The sequence below is a fragment of the Dysidea avara genome, chromosome 3, assembly GCF_963678975.1.
Source record: "Dysidea avara chromosome 3, odDysAvar1.4, whole genome shotgun sequence".
Classification (NCBI taxonomy): Eukaryota; Metazoa; Porifera; class Demospongiae; order Dictyoceratida; family Dysideidae; genus Dysidea; species Dysidea avara.
The window spans coordinates 4008449-4025114 of record NC_089274.1 but is presented as its reverse complement, the minus strand read 5'-3'; positions in this window follow the sequence as shown (position 1 = coordinate 4025114).

Below are 16666 nucleotides of genomic sequence, written 5' to 3'. Positions count from 1 at the left end.
TACTGCATTTGCTAATGAATTTATCAAGAGGATTACAATGAAAAACCATTGTATTGCAAATTGACTGAAAGAGGTTGGTAAGGCCCAAGCAATAACCTTTTAAGTATAAGTACGGCCAAATGATGTGTATGCAGCCACTGACCATGAATCAACATTGTCACCCAACATAAGTGTGGTCTCTAGACTCTTTACCATCACAGGCACAGTAGACACAGTCTCTACCACCACAGGTTCTGAAGTAGAACTGGTCTCTGGTTCATCAACATTGTCACCCAACATAGGTGTGGTCTCTATACTCTCTACCACCACAGGTTCATCTTCCACAGTAGACATGGTCTCTACCACCACAGGTTTTGAAGTAGAACTGGTTTCTGGTTCATCAACATTGTCACCCAACATAGGTGTGGTCTCTAGACTCTCTACCACATCTTCCACAGTAGACACGGTCTCTACCGCCACAGGTTTTGAAGTAGATCTGGTCTCTGGTTCATCAACATTGTCACCCAGCATAGGTGTGGTCTCTAGACTCTTTACTACCACCACAGGTTCATCTTCCACAGTAGACGCAGTCTCTACCACCACAGATTCCAAAGTAAAACTGGCCTCTGGTTCATCAACACTGTCTCCTACTGTAGAGCCTACTGTAGATCTGGTCTTTGGTTCATCATCATAGTCTCCAACAGTAAACCTGGTCTGTACCATTAAATGATCATCAGGCTCATCAACTGCAAATAACACATGAGATGTAAAACACCATTTAATGTAGTATAGTGGATCCTCAGTTATCCGAACACCTTTGTTCCTAGAGTTAGACAAAAGCCAAACACTAAGACTGACTGTTTGATTAGAGTATTTTGTTATTAGTGTGTGTTCTATTAGAATAAATGACTGTTCTATTAGAGTAATTGAACAGAGGTCTATATTTGAATCAATGGGCTTCATTTATCCAAACAAGTTCACGTATCTGAACAATATTCAAGGTGTTTGGATAACTGAAGTTCAAGGATCCACTATACCTATAGTACTTAGTATTGCTTCTAATTATACTTGTATAAGTTTTTCACTTTCCCACATAAAACATTGACCTGAAACATAGGCAGCTCCAGAATTTTTGATGACTGGTTTCTGATCAGGAACATAGCTAGACTTCTGGTGAAGACCAAAATAAAAAAGGTAACTATCTGCTGAGAATAACTGCCATCAACTAACTATGTATTAATATATCCTTATTTATAGCTACATAGCTTGCCTACACTACTCCGAATACTGTGACTGCTTTATTAGAGTGATTGACTGCTCTATTAGAGTATCTTGATCTGAATGTTTTGTGCCTTTGCAAATCAATGCAAAATATATTTTAACTGCATGCTTGAATACACTTTACCAGATTCTGGAAACCTCAGAAACCCCCTGGAGTCACCACTGTGAAACAAATATCACAATGCTTGATGTGGTGCCTTGGCAATATTGACTAGGGGCCTAAATGTGTCTTTAGTGTAATCCGGAATGCTTATAATGAAATTGACACCAGGTCACACCAGTACACCCATTATACAGCTGAGTAAACTGTAGAACTGAATGTAATATTATTCAAACAATTTTTTTGCTCAAGGAAACAATAACAGAGGGAATGTTGCAGTATCAAACATGAAAGCAAAATTTTTGATGTTACAACTAACTTGCTAAAGCAATGTGTATGGAGTACTCAAGCTAAATTGATCCATAAACCATATTTATTTATTTATTTATTATTTTACTTTAGGGTGTACTAAATATATAGAGTTTAGTTAGCTAGTTGTACAGGTAAAGTTGTACTGTGCCATGGACCAGTACAGTTATTTAAATTACTCTAATACAACGTTCACTAGTAGCTCTCATTTCACATAGTCAGGGGCGGATCCAGGGGGGGGGGGGGGGGGGGGGGGCTTTGGGGGCTGAAGCCCCCCCTTCATATTTAGGCTTTACTTGATCAATATACTGAGTATTATAATGAAATTTTGTCTTAGCATAATTATATGATCACTAATAATACAAATACTCATAAAACCACCTTATAAACATCTTTCCAAGGTATTATCAGTGGATTTATGCTAAAGTTTATGCAACAAGGACCCACATCAGCATTGGAGGTGTACAAGATCGAGATACTCTAATAGAGCAGTCAGCTAACTACTCTAATAGAACATTCACTAGAAACGCGTAGTTGGTTCTGTTATGGAATTTTTCTAAATCTGCCTGCACCTATACATACAATGAAGTGCATTGATCTGTTTAAAGGGCTTCATTCATCTACTTGTGTAGTTAATATGTATGGCAATACTTAATTTGCTCTCAGATTCAATCTTGTATTGTTCAAATTTCAAAATTTTCCACTTTCAACATTCTTATTCTAACATGCACCTATTCAGTGTTGTGCAATTGTGAGAGGGGTACATCATGTACTTGGTTGTCTGTACCTACCTAAACTTTTCCATTAGCAAAATGCTTCAGAGAGCCACACCTATAATCTAAAGGCAGTATATAAAATATCTACAGGTATGAATTTTATATGGGAATGTCTCCAAATTGCAGTATTTTAGCATCTATTTTTCAAAATTTTCCTGGGGGGGGCATGCCCCCAGACCCCCCTAGTTCCAGCATGCTGCTTCACACCCCTATACCCAAGAGATTAGTACATTGAGTTAGCCCCCCTCCCTTTTATAAATCCTAGATCCGCCCCTGATAGTTACAGTGGACCTAACTCACAACTACTCTATATATCTACGTAGCTATAGCTACCTTCAATGGTTTCATATGATGCGATGAAAATGATGTCATCAGCATCGACTATCCAATCATCCTTGTTGGAACGCTTCCGCTTAACTAAAACAAGAAAGTATAACACTTAAACACAATATAAACTGACTACCTAAGTACAACTAGTGTTTACATGTAGTTATACTGAGAGATGCGTACGGTTTAATAGCAACAGTGATCAAGCTAGCTATAGCAGCTAAACACTCGTTTTTAAACCAGGCGCACGCCCACAGCCGGCCGAAGGCCGGCTGTGGGCGTGCGCCTGGTTTACTGTAATTGTTTCCGTAAAAGTGTGTGTGTGTGTACCTATCTACCTATGTATCGTGGATTGCGCATCCGTTGTCATAAATTTTTTGGGGATTTGACCAAATAGCCAATCAAATGTGAGGACCTCCATTCAAATTTTGTTCTCATTGGCCCATTTTCACGTGACACCATAGACACTGGTGACCACGGATGTGCAATCCGCGATACCTATCTACCTATGTTTGTCCGTACGCACCCACGTGAGCAAAATCGTTTAATAACGGTGAAAGCAGCTTTTACGTAAGAAGTAAAAGTGAAATGAAGTCTGTATTAAACTTCTGCACAGGTGAACTTTGCTCTGAGGTGGTTTCTTTTCGGCGGACTGAAATACGGGTGCGGTGACTTTCCTCAGACTACCTTCCCCTTGAGGTTTTCAGGCATTTAGCAACTGAAAAACAACGGTGCAGGCCTCGTACACTGCCAGGAATAGCCTATCGCTTCGAGTTGAAAGGGGGCGCATCCCTTACGTACGCGAACGAAAATGAAGAGCAGCTTTGAGGCTTTGTCGAGAGAATTTGTGGGAAAAAACACGTTAGTCACACTATAAAACAGTTTAGAAGATAGTTTTGTGCGTAATATGTTGGTAAAAGCGGTTTATTTAACAAACGCTTCCTTAGCAGTGCATAGCAACGTAATTGAATGAATTACAAATATTTCATGAATTACGAGAAATAGCTAATTATATTATTGCACAACCCAAACTACCATATTGTAAAGTAGTAATACATAGTTGGTTAATTCATATACTGTCTATAGTTACTCCAGATGAGTTAGCTAGCTGCATGGCGCCTGGTTTTTAGAAGTAGCACAACATCAACTTGTTTAATTGTAAAATCATACCGGGGAAGCGTGGTAGCCACTTGGCCAATCTTCTAAGCACCCGTCGCAACATGATATTATCTCGCAGATAAAATCACTCTCAACATGTTCAACCACTATAACACTCGCGTTGTAGCGTTCAGAACACGTGATCGTTACCATAACGACATCTTAGTTAAAATGGCCACAGCTTGTGTCGTCCTGCAGCATAGAACAAGACATGTAGCTTTGAAGAGCAGTAGTTGAAAGGCGATGCAGTGCAGAGAAAAGTTTGTTGTTTATTTAAATGCACACACACATGACCAGACCGTTTTAGCTAATTAAGAACATTTAGGCCATACCTATTTGAAAAGTTGTTAACTATAATATTCTTATTTTTAGATATGTACATGCTTATGATTTCTGGTTACAAGCCATATAATAGATCAGTAAGTCACATTAAAGCTGTATGTGGACCTATCAAATAAATCTCTTCTAATGGAAAACGGATAGAGTGGCTGTGGTAATTAAGAGTCACTTAAGTTAAAAAGCACTGCTATCATCTGATACAATGACCCCAATATTCATACTACTGGTAGGGAAAGGTGTAACCATATGTTACATTATCCTAAAATTTCTATACCAACACTTACATGTGTTGGGTGTATGACCATAGACTCTCTTGATAATCTATGGTATGATCTTTTCACTGAAGCCATGTAAGTGTTGGTATTATGAGTCATATGGGGGTATTATGAGTTATATGGGGGTATTATGAGTCATATGGGGGTATTATGAGTCATATGGGGGTATTATGAGTCATATGGGGGTATTATGAGTCATATGGGGGTATTATGAGTCATATGGGGGTATTATGAGTCATATGGGGGTATTATGAGTCATATGGGGGTATTATGAGTCATATGGGGGTATTATGAGTCATATGGGGGTATTATGAGTCATATGGGGGTATTATGAGTCATATGGGGGTATTATGAGTTATATGGGGGTATTATGAGTCACTATGTTCATTAGGTCATCATTTCATGTCAAATTATGGTAAATGTTATGGAAACATTTGCAGCAACTCTGAAGATTGTCAAAACACCTTAGTTAACTTAGTACATACACTTCATGTCTTTGTCCGGCTTACTGCATGTTAAGGGGTACAGGTAGCTAATCTGGAATGGTATTTCTATAGTGACATAGTTGAAAGCACTGTAACCTCTTAATTGGATTTGTGGTTAGCTTATGATCACTTTTTATGTTGATCTAAAGTAGTACCATCCCTTTCATCTTAAATCTACATGATTCAATGTATTAAAATTTATTTTAAGCTATGTGACTCACAATATCCCCTGACCCATACTACCAGCACCTACTCTAAACATAGCTAGTTCAATGAACATTGCACTGGTGTTATCATAAATTTCTTTGCCAGGGGTGAGGAACACGCTGGTTATACATTTACAGATAACTAGCATTATATTTGAAATCAAAATTGTACTAACTGACTGTTCTATTAGAGTATCTCGATCTTTTACAGCAATTTTTAAGGTGTCACGTAATCTGTGCAAAATTGGGTCGGTTACTCTGAGCTGGGTAGGCTAAGAAACTACAGCAGTCCTAGCAACACCACTGACTCCATGGAGCATGAATAGTTTCGTGCACGTGGCGCAAGTACGCATAAAGTAAAGTTTCCGGTATAACGTCATAAATAGTAATCACGTGATCCGTAGGATTCTGTACATAACGAAACCCCTTGAAAAGTATAGAAGTGCTCAGGGAAAAGTTTTAGACAACTTACCAACTCATGCTTTGCATTAGCTTAAGACTATTTAGCAGTGAACAGCTAGAAAAATGGAAACCACCTAACTACGCACAAACCAAACACTATTACTTTCCGAGGTCTGTAACAATGTTGTCCGACCTGAAAGGTCGCCAAATTAAAGCTAAGATAATTTGCTCCAACTCACAAGTAGATTGATAACAACACTGTTTATAATAAGGAAGTACAATACACATATACACAAGAAAATACAAAAGGACAAAAGACCAATAAAAAGAATATGGTTACAAGCAATTACAAGTACATGAATACAATAAGCTAAATGGATTACAAAATGTAAAGGTTAACTACTAAAAATAGATACATAATAATTAAAGTGTGTGCATGATGAAATCACTTGTTTGTGCACTAGAGTTCACAGTCAGATGGCTTCAGTGCAACTGCTACAATACTCCCCCCCAGTGAACTGTACTGCTATGTGAGCGGTCTGTAGTCTGCCAGCCGTTTAGGCCAATGGACATGGCGACCAGAGTGAGTTCTGAGTGGTTGTTGTGATGTTGACTGGGATGATAGAGGAGTAGCAGGTCTTGATGACTGTGGGGTGATACGGATGGTTGGTGAAGATGACATGTTAGAGTCAATAGCTGCATCAGGACTGTTGTTATCGATATAGGCTGGTTTAAGTCTGTCAAGTGAAACAACTTTAGACTGTCCAGAAATATCCAAGGTGTAGTGTTTGTGATGTCTCTTCAATACCCGGAAAGGTCCATCGTAAGGAGCTTGTAGTGATCTTTTTACTCCATCGTACCTCACAAAAACATATGGACATGTAGATAAATCTGTACTTACATATGACTTTCTCGGTTGTTGTTGTCGCACAGGACTTGGTTGGATCTGTTGCATAAAAGTTTTGAGGTGTGTAGCATACGATGTAGGATCTAAAATGTCTTTGGAAGAATCACGTGTGAAAAATTCACCTGGAAGACGTAGAGTAGTTCCATAAACTAATTCAGCAGGGGTGCACTTCAAGTCTTGCTTAAGGGTGGTACGAATGCCCAACAGCACAAGTGGTAGTGCTTTAGTCCAATGAGTGGTGTCAGTTAAACACTTCAGTGCACCCCTTCAACTGGCGATGGAATTGTTCAACTAGACCATTAGCTATTGGGTGGTATGATGTAGTCCGTATTCTTTCTGTGCCTAGGAGTCTCATCAACTGTGTCCACAAGGATGATTCAAATTGAGACCCTCTGTCAGTAGTAATAGTGGAAGGTACACCAAATCGAGCAATCCAGCTACTAACAAAGGCTTGTGCTACTGTTTCAGCTGAGATATCTGTAATTGGTACTGCTTCTGGCCATCTGGTAAATCGGTCTACACAAGTAAGTAAATAAGTGAATCCCTGCGATATTGGTAGTGGTCCTACTAAATCAATATGCACTTGGTCAAAGCGGACATCTGGAGTGTTAAAGGTAGCAAGTGGTGTGACAGTGTGGCGATGAATCTTGGCTTTTTGGCACTGGATACAGGAACGGGCCCAATGTCGTATGTCTGAATTCATTCTGGGCCAAAAGAAACGAGTTGTTATCAGGCGTTGTGTGGCTCTGATACCTGGATGGGACAAGCTGTGTAGTGCATCAAACACTGTATGTCTGAATTGCTCAGGGACATATGGTCTTGGTGTTCCTGTAGAAATATCATATAGCAGGGTGTCAGTACACACAGGCAAAACAACTCTTGCAAACTTGATAGTAGTGTCTGGTAAGCGTGAGTCTTGCAGGTCAGTTTCACTGGGTTGGGCCTTGGCCATCGCAGTAAAGTCTATAGTGGGTGCGATAGCATTCATCTGGGCTGAATCTGCTCCAAGACATGATAGAGCATCAGCAACTGGGTTCCCTTTTCCTGCAATGTGACGAATGTCACTGGTAAATTGGGAAATGAAATCCAGTTGGCGTACTTGGCGTGGTGAGTGACGGTCTGGCTTTGCATTAAGACTATGGGTTAATGGTTTATGATCTGTTAACACATAAAACTCACGGCCTTCTAAGAAGTGTCTGAAATGGCGGATGGAACAGTAGACTGCTAGGAGTTCTCTGTCAAAAGTGCTGTACCGTTGTTCTGCTGGTGTTAGTTTTCTAGAGAAGTAAGTGAGGGGGCACCACTTGCCATCAAGATGTTGTTGAAAGACTGCCCCAATGGCAATGTCAGATGCATCAGTCATGATGTTGATAGGGGCATCAGGCTTAGGGTGCACAAGAAGTGTGGCATTAGCTAGTGCCTTCTTAATGTCCTCAAATGCTGTGGCAGTTTCAGTAGTCCATTGAAGAGTACGGCTGTTGCTAGGTGTAGCTTTCAACAGAGCATTGAGTGGAGTCAGGACATCAGCACATCGAGGAATGAATCTGTGATAGAAATTGATAAGTCCTAAGAACTCCCTCAGCTGTCGCAGAGAAGTAGGTTGAGGAAAATCTCTGATGACTTGCACTTGTTCAGGGAGTGGGGTTACACCCTTGTTGTTGACATGATGGCCCAGGAAACGTAATTGATTGACACCTAACACACACTTAGCAGGATTGATTAATATGCCATAAGACACAAAACGTTCAAAAACAAGACGCAAGTGTACCTTGTGGTCTGCTGGGGTTTCAGATGCAATGAGCACATCGTCGATGTAAGTGTAGCAAAAATCCAGTCCACGAAGTACTTGGTCCATGAAACGTTGAAATGTCTGTGCAGCATTCCTCAGTCCAAAAGGCATTCGTGTAAATTCAAAAAGTCCAAATGGTGTTGTTATAGCTGTCTTTGGTATGTCTGCTGGCTCCACTGGAATCTGATGGTAAGCACGTACCAGGTCTAGCTTGGAAAATATGGTGCTACCATGAAGGGTTGTTGTAAAGTCCTGGATGTGAGGAATGGGGTACCGGTCTGGCACAGTCACACGGTTGAGAGCTCTATAGTCTCCACAGGGTTGCCAGTCACCAGGAGTTTCTTAGGAACCATATGAAGAGGAGAGGACCATTGACTCTTAGAAGGTTGAATGATTTCTTGATCCAACATATGTTCAAACTCCTGACGAGCTATACGTAGTCGGTCAGGTGGAAGACGTCTGGCTCTTGCATGTACTGGAGGACCAGTTGTATTGATATGGTGAGTAACATTGTGTTTCACTGGTTGGGGAGGTAGACAGGGCTTTGTGACAGAAGGAAAGTCGGCCAGTAAGGCGTCATATTCTGTACTGTCCTGCTGCAGGTGAAAAGAGGGGCGTAAAGATTCAACATGATACATGGTACCTTTTGTTTGAAGGTTTGTCGTCATGTCGACGAGTCTTCCTTGTGTCATGTTGACTAGTAACCCATATTCTCTGAGGAAGTCAGCTCCAATTATCGGAGTGCGGATGTCCGCGATCACAAATATCCAGCGAAACACACGTCGTAATCCTAAATCCAAAGTCAAAGATCTGGTGCCGAAAGTCGCAATGGAGGATCCATTGACTGCCCGAAGACCTGAGCAGTCCTGCTTGTTCTTACACTCCAATGGTAGAGGAGGGATGACGCTGACTTTGGCACCTGTGTCAATGAGAAAACGATGTCCGGAGTTAGAGTCAGTCAAGAATAGCAGGCGACTAAGAGTTTGGCCGGCGGCGCTCGTCGCCGCTAGCGGCCGGCCTGAAAGTTTGCCGACTTCTTGCAAGGAGGTTGGCATTTCTTGGCTTGATCACCGAACATCAAGTGGTACCAGCAAAGATTGGTGTTGTCATCGAAAGGAGTAGAAGATCGTCGGCGTCCCCTCCATGGACTGGGTGAACGTGAGCGTCTTGAGAATTTGTTGATATTGCTTGTCAATGTAGAGGTTAGCTCATCTAGGCGTTTAGAGAGATCGTTGACTTGGGCTGTGAGCTGAGTTGTAATGCTATCGGTTGCTGCAACAGTTGGTGTGGGTGAAGCTTCAAGAATGCGATCCGCGAGCTGCGCCAACTGATCCAGATTGAGCTCTCCGGCAGACGGTGTGAGTACCATACGGACATTGGCTGGGAGGCGTTGAAGGAATAACTCTCGCATAATTGTAGCGTCCATAGAATTGGCTTTGTCACCAAGGAGTTGTTGAATCCGTCGAAGTACTTGTGAAGGCTTGTGGTCACCCAGCTCCTCTACCGTCAAAAGTTGTTGCAGACGTCTATGCTCAGAGGCTGAAGTTCTCTTGGTCAGTTCTTGCTTCAATACCTCATATGGTGTCTCGTCGGGAGGGTTAAGCAGCAAATCCCGGACTTCTACTGCAAATTCTGGAGCGAGCGAAGCAACTACATAATCGAACTTGGTTCTGGAGACAGTGACATGTCGTGTCGTAAACTGGGCTTCAATCTGGGCAAACCAGAGCTGTGGATCCTGCGGCCAAAACGGAGGTAACTTGATTTGGATTGCTGATACCTGTGTGGTCGACGAGGCGGTCGATTGAGGTAGGACTTGAGCCGGTGGAGGTTGGACTTGATCGTGAAGTTGAGCGTCAGGATTGGCGGAGTCAGGTGGTTGAGACATCATGATAGCGGGAAATAGCTACAGCAGTGTTCTGTCAGGGTCACCAATTGTAAGGTCGCCAAATTAAAGCTAAGATAATTTGCTCCAACTCACAAGTAGATTGATAACAACACTGTTTATAATAAGGAAGTACAATACACATATACACAAGAAAATACAAAAGGACAAAAGACCAATAAAAAGAATATGGTTACAAGCAATTACAAGTACATGAATACAATAAGCTAAATGGATTACAAAATGTAAAGGTTAACTACTAAAAATAGATACATAATAATTAAAGTGTGTGCATGATGAAATCACTTGTTTGTGCACTAGAGTTCACAGTCAGATGGCTTCAGTGCAACTGCTACAGACCCCACCTTCAGCCTCTTTCTGGTGAGACCCTTCAATACAAAACAGCTAATCGTGATGATAATGCAAGGCTTGACATTGCAGCTAATGGTTTTTGGGGAGGACGATTTGAGAGGTCATACTTTGATGTCAGAATTTTTAACCCTAGTGCACCCTCAAATCAACCCCTACACTCTGCATACCGACGTCATGACAAGGAAAAGAGACGTGAATACCAACAACGGGTTCATGAAGTAGAGAATGCCTCATTTACTCCCTTAATTTTTACTACTACTGGTGGAATGGGTGATGCTGCTACTCAGTTTTATAAGAGATTGGCCAACCTTTTGAGTGCAAAGCACAGTTTTTCTTATGGAATAGTGATGGGATGGCTGAGATGTAAATTAAGCTTCTCTTTGTTGAGGTCTGCAATTATGTGCATTCGCGGTGCCAGGTCCAGTTTGCACTGTCCCATTGCTGAGGCACCGATTGCTGTGCCAGCAAGTCGCTGAGGCCCATACTTAAGATAACTTGTTTTTTGTTTATTATGTCCTCGATTATGTCCTGTTTTATCTTATCATGTGTCATTAATTGAATTGTAAATACTATACTCTCCCACGCGGGAGATCTTAGTGCCGGGAATAGTACGTTGACGCTTTGATGTTTTGAATATTGCAGCAATGTGATAGAACTTCGTCTGCCAAAAACCGACTTGAGCCATAAGCAACTAGGAAACATTTTATTGAACATGACACATCTTCAGAAGCAAGATGTACACTGGGATGGTACCATTATAGAAATTCTGCTACCAGTGAGAACGGGTCTAACAGAACTAACAGTCAGGACCATTTTAAATCAACCCTATTTCTTTTATTATATGCTACACTATTGGATGTCGAACTATATGGTTCCAAAGATGATAAATATCTTTCATGCAAGCCGGTATCTCCCTTATCCTGTAATACATGAATTGTCGGATTGTTGGGTTAACTATAACTCAATATCACCAGTTGGTCACACTGGTAAGAAGTCCACTGAATTTGTATCCTATTACGCCAGAATTTCAGTTAACCTTTTGTCAACCAGCTGTTTCCCCATTTATCACAGTCAGCAACATGTTCAATTATGAATCATTTGGATTAAGCAGTGACTTGTTATTGATTGATTGTACTCATGGGGATAATGTAGTGTACAAGGCAAGAATCAAACAAGAAACTGATTATATAAATATTGTAGATAAGGGTCAACTAAATTGTGACAGCACCTGTCTTAAGTATGTGACTGAGTTTGTTGTAAGTTTTGATGGATGTTTGAAACCTAGAACAACTTGCTATTGCATGCCCTAATCTACAATGACTTAACTTACGGTATGCCAGGCTATGTTTGAAAAGCTTACAAGGTTTACGTGCCATTGCCAGTTCCTGTAGAAACCTACGAGGACTAAACCTGTTTAATTTACAAATTGAGGAATTGGAGGATCAGACACAATTTTGGAAAATATTAAGTGATATGAAGTTGACCCACCTAGCGATATGTCTGTGCATAGTACAGCCATCTATAGAAAACATGCAGGAACTGATTGCATCATTTCAGAAATGTACAAGTCTCCAAGCATTGGAGTGTAATTGTGAGTGCAGTGCAAGGTATAAACTTGCTACAAAATGCAAGTCTGTGTTGGTATTACTAATACTACTAATACCATTGTTTATAATAAGGAGAACGTTAATATAGAGGACATACTGACCAGTTGTAAGAAAATAAAATGTTTGGTATATTGTCATGATCAAAAAACATGGAGACCACTGTCATCGATGACCTGTACCAACTTGTAACGATTGTTCATCATTTCAACCCAATGGAGCATCCCTGATAATTTTATGAGTACAATATCAGCTCATGGTGGACTGGTACATGTAGTGTTGTGTGTGAGATCAGTGACCAGTGAAGGTGTTACCGTACTTGTAAGGAACTCTCCTAATCTACTGATGCTTCATGCTGCTATTGATGACAACAAGATCTATGATAGCAATAATCATATTGTTAAACCCAGAAGTGTTGACAACCTATCTGAAACAAGAATTCTCACATAGGCAGCTATCATCGGCAGGTAGTTACATAGTAACAAGTGTTAGACAACTACGTGGCTTGGAAAGGGAACGATTAGATAGTACGGTCTTTCTAGATTTATTTGATATATTTGAATTTTTGGCTTGGAAAGGGAGCAATTAGATAGTACTGACTTGTTTTCATTGTGGTACCCCGATCCTCTAGCCAGGCAGGACCACTATCATTTTTTGCACTTCTAAGTAAACATTGTTTTTGTACACTGTGTGACACACTAAAATATCTATTGTATATTTAATTTTGGGAACACTTTTAGTAGCTGTGCAGTTGTTTTTTTAGCTAGCACACCTAGTCTTGTAAGTTTTCTTCATGCATTATATAGGTAATTCTTTTCCTTGTACAGCTTCAGGTGTGAAGTGTTAATATAGCTGTTACTTTTTGTATTGTTCTATTGTGCTTTGTACAAGTTGTTTGCTGTTTGTTTTGTTTGAACTGATATCAAATCCCAACAGGTTATGGGCCCAGACTCCCCTGTTTCTGCAATTGGTGTTTGAAGCATCATGGCAGAGATGGGGCATTGTGAGTGGAACAGCTCATACACAGGAAGACGCTGAAAGGTTTGCAAAGTTTATGGCAAAAAGAGATTGCACACTAGCAATGATTGTGTTGGCTATTGATCCTTCATTGCTTTATCTTATTGGAGAACCAGAAGATCCAATTGCTGTTTGGAAGAAATTAGCAGACCAGTTTCAGAAAAAGACTTGGGCCTAATAAACTTGAACTGCGACGTAAGCTCTACTCTCTTCATGTAAGGGAAGGAGGATCTGTACAAGGGCATATTAAAGCATTGACTGAAGTATTTGATGCCCAGTGTTGGGGGTAACACGTTATGTAATAATTATTACTTTTGTGGTAACAAAGTAATGTAACAAAATATGCTGTAAAAACCGGTAATATATCTCAAGTTACTTTACTTACAAATGTAACAGTTATCTAAGTAATAAAGTTACTGTAACGAGTCTAATATTACATATTATTACTACAAGTAAGGATATTCTAATAGAGCAGTCATGTTAACTTCTTGGATGTTGTGGTACTGTGGTATATGCCAAAAGGCACCTGTCAGGCTGAAGCAATGTTGAACAGTGAAAAATCAAGCCTGTAGCCTTAGCTGTTGTCGAGTTGTGCTTGTCTAAAAGTATCAGTCAGTCAGTAGAAAATTCTATTGAATAAAATTTTTTTAAATCTATTGAAAGCATACTGGATTGAACTGAAGGCACTTTTGGGCTTGGTTATGCCTGACCAATAAAGGTGAAGCTGGTTTTTGGGTGACAGTTTTGGCCAGAAAACCTACATCTCTGTGATCCCTAATACACAATACTACCACACTGTATGATAAACACAAGCATCAAATTTGTTACATATATGTTATTTATATGGTTTGCTTGTTCACAGTATACAAAGAGACAAAGTGGAAGATCCTACGTCACACGAGTGGCTAAATCATTTGATGATGAAAGAATTGTGACCATCTATTTGTCAAACATACACAAACAGAGAAGAGAAAATGCTGCCATGGTCCCAACAAGAAAGAAACTTAGGAAATTGATAAAGTTTTACTGCTGCAGCTGGACAAGACTCTGCCAATGAAGTCACCAGAAGAGAACAGCTGTTTTGACAAACTAAATTTTTAAAGAAAAGAAAACTAATGATAGACCAGTTTATTTTTTGCATGAAATAAATGTCACAAATCAGAGTAAAACACACACAAAATTGTTTTTAAATTAAAAAGTAAAAATTTAAATCCAAAAATAAAGGTTTTTTAAGAATCTTAAAAGTATGAAAACCAATAAAAACCTAAATTGCAGATAATAAAATGTTTCACTATAAAAAGTTTTCTTTCCTTTCTTGTTCTAATGTAATTTATTTGTATATTATATATGTAGTTAGTTAACATAATCATCGCTGTTGTGTGGGGCTAAAGTGGGTGGATAAATAGATGCACTATTAGTATAACATTTGATATAAGCATACACAGAATTAAGATGGTTACTTAAAATTGTAAAGCTATATAATAATATATTTTGTGAACATACTATCTAAAGTCTTACCCTTATACTGAAAGTTAAACCTTAGAGTGTTAGGTACCATAATTTGCTTTATTTTCATGCAAAGATTTTCATAAAAGCGCATATTTTGCATGGGTGTATATACATGTACACATTGCAACAAACACAATTTTGCTTGGGTTATCAATTGCATGGAGGCATGTAGTGGCACCATGGATGCCTATCCACAATGAAAAGTGAAACGTTTCGAAGCATTGCAACATTATTCGATGTGGGAGCAATGTTTCAAGAGCCATTATCAAGTAAAGGAACTGGTAATTTGAACAAGCGAACAATATAGCCTTACACTTGCACTGGTTTTCCATGACCACACAATGCACCACAACATGTCTTCATTGTCTTGATGTACAAAAGATGTACAGCTTCTTCCATTCAGTAGTGTAACAGCAATATATGCCAGTCCATGCTGCTATGGCAACAGTTTGTCCATAAACACTAAGCTATGCAACAAAATAGTTGTATGTGAAAGTTTTACCAGTAAAAGATGTTGGACTTTGATGTGATCTGTGAGGGGGAAGTTAGCTAGAAAATTTCATGAAAAATTGATTTTGTTTTTTTTATAATTGTAGCTATATCTATTGGAAGCATTTAGGGTTGTACTGAAGGCAGTTTTGTCCTTAGTTATACATAACCAATAACTGCCAAGGCATCAGGAACTCGAGTATCGTGAAGCTGGTTTTTGGGTGATATTTTTGGAAAGCCTTCATGATCCCTAATATACTAGCTGTATGATAATGCTTCAAGGGCATCAACTTTCAAAAATATTATATTCAACTCACTCATCCACACACTTTTGATTTAGCTACTAAGCAAGAAGTGGTGTGTACATGCAATTATGTAAATTTTAGTCTCCTATGGGATGATAATTTAAAACACACTGCAGGCAGACTATTAGTTGAGGTTAAGTAATCACATGCAGTATTTTTAAACATAAACAATTGGCTGTCGATATAGTACTGACTGTACTGTACACATCCAACTGGGCTAAGCAACAAGTACTATAATATTTAGTTTAGTTACAATGATCACAAGTGCCAGGAACAATTAGGCTATTATGCATGGTGCTGAAACAAGGGAGGTGACATGCATGGACAAGTATAACAATAAACTAGCATGGCTGAAGTAAGGCCATACCAAGTATTAAATGGTGTAAACTCTTACACTTATTGATCCCACACTGTAAAAGAATGGAGTGTGCAAAAATGGTGTCATGCATGGTGCATACCTTTAGGTCCGAAACATGCATTGTGACACCGTTTTGTGTGCAAAGCACACTTTATATTGTACAGTGCATGCATGCACAATTACCAGAAGAAAAATGAGGAGTGCAACTAACAAAGAATTAGAACACAGCATGCATTTAGGTCTTATCCACAATTACATCACAACTATAGTAATATCCTGGGGACTATACTGTACAGGCATCTGTGGAGAGAACTGCATGTTTGGTCAATCATATTTCAGTCATGAAGCAAGATTCCCCAGCATGTGATACAATTTGTTTATTGTATAACCATAACTAGAACTTGATGTCTCATTTCCTGGCTGAACTATGATTGATCAAAACAAATTCTCCATAGGTACCTGTACCTTAGTCCTCCAAATAATAAGTCCATATGCATCTTGTGATGATATCAATTGTGGATTAACTTCATTATGATTTGATTTTTGCATGAATAAATATATACATTGATTTGTTGTAGTTGACTATAGACTTTACACAAATCATGTTCAAAATTGGAGTCATGGTTTAGATTCGAAACCTCATAAACATCAAACAAGTATATGTCTGCAACATGACTTGGGTTTCTTAATGATGTGTGCAACATAATATAAGTCTGTAGCCGTGGACAAAACTTAATCTAGTAGTTTGCTAAATAGAGCCATCCATATAGACCCTATAGCCAACTAAAGTATAACTA